The sequence below is a fragment of the Propithecus coquereli genome, unplaced genomic scaffold (genome assembly GCF_000956105.1).
Source record: "Propithecus coquereli isolate 6110/MARCELLA unplaced genomic scaffold, Pcoq_1.0 Scaffold78, whole genome shotgun sequence".
In the NCBI taxonomy this organism is placed as follows: Eukaryota; Metazoa; Chordata; class Mammalia; order Primates; family Indriidae; genus Propithecus; species Propithecus coquereli.
This window is the reverse complement of record NW_012153951.1, coordinates 5,617,780-5,619,248: the sequence shown is the minus strand read 5'-3', so window position 1 is coordinate 5,619,248 and position 1,469 is coordinate 5,617,780. Positions and strand designations below refer to the sequence as shown.

The following is a 1,469-nucleotide window of genomic DNA, read 5'->3' as shown; positions in this document are numbered from 1 at the left end:
GAAAGACAAATATTAGTTTCAAAATGGAATTAGGTATATTAAAATTATATTTGAATTTCACTGTGTAGGAGAGATATATGACTTAAACCCTGCCTTCAGTAACATTTTAATAAATAGAAGTATATTTTGTAATTCTAGGAGGAGTTGATGCTCAAAGGGATATTGTATGTGGTTAGTCCTTTTACTAATTTAGTTTTTTCCCAAGTTTCAACACATTAGTGTGAACACTTGGCCAGCACAGTAACAACACCAGTTAGTAATGTTGATTTATGCTAGAATGGAAATTGTACTGACTTAAGCTCTATTGCTGGTATGACCACAAACTAGCCATGTAATCTTAGATAAATTTACTTCTTTGGTCCTGTTTCCTTATTTGTCAAATGATGATCTCCAAGTTCCCTGCAGTGCCTCTATTGAATAGTTCTGTGAGTTGGTTAAGCACTTCTGCTTTAGTGTCCAGCGGAGAGAATTTTTTCCTGGGTGTGTCTCTGTCTTTGTACGAGCCTTTCCAAGCAGAGGCAACAAGGTAGGCAAGAAGAAACAACCATAGAATCGAAGCACCAGTGCATCTAATGTCTCCTGACTCTTGCCCTCACTCCTGCCTGAGCCTTCACTAAGCAGTTTCAAACACAGTGCATGGTGCCTCTGAGGTACCAGTAGTAGCAGTGATAGGGGCTAAAATACAGTCTCTCTCCTAGTCTCCAAAGGCTTCCAACACACACACACACACACACACACACACACACACACAGGCACACATACACACATACACACACAATCACACACAATCTACGTCTTTGTTTATATTCTCTGCTGTGACCAGTGTTCTTGGAGTATGATAGGATTCTTAGAGGTAGGGATTCAGTTCCTGGTTTGGATCCCATCGGAACATGGATCCTCTTGTTCTACAACCAGAACATTGTTGCCACCACCTTTAGGGGGTTTTTTGGCTTAGATGGTCCAAGTCCCAAATCTTATGGGCTTCCATAGTGGTTTTCAAATGTGGTTCACAGACCAGGACTAGCAGCTTACAAAGATTTCACTGGTCCACAGTGAAATGAGAAAAACTTAAATCAAACTAAAACTGTTCATTGTAAAGGATTGGACTTCTTTCTTAGACTATATCCTTCAAAACATTTGAATGTTAAAACAACTCCCTTCTTTTATGAAATGCAAGTGCAAGTGGCATGTAGGTATAGTGTTCCCTCACCTTCTGCCCCTTGCTTGTATCCCTAATTGAATTCTTAAGTTAGTCCCTCTCTATAAAAAACAAAAGTAAAACAAAACCAAAAAACAAATGAAACACTGGGCCTGAAATCTAAAAATTTGGGGATCTCCTGCTACTATAGAGGAAAGCATTTTCTTCATAGAATTATTTCAAAGCAGTAAATATTCCAATTTTGTTAATATGTGGAATGGTGTCCATAATTTTCAGCTTCTCATGGAGCAACAAATCTGTTCCAGGTTGA

The 1,469-nt window shown here is 38.7% G+C and overlaps 1 protein-coding gene across 2 annotated transcripts in view; it reads right to left on the bottom strand.

Moving 5' to 3' along the window:
• The window catches only part of RERG (RAS-like, estrogen-regulated, growth inhibitor), a 183,056-nt gene that overhangs the window by 36,182 nt on the left and 145,405 nt on the right, over window positions 1-1,469 (bottom strand). The window lies entirely within an intron of this gene.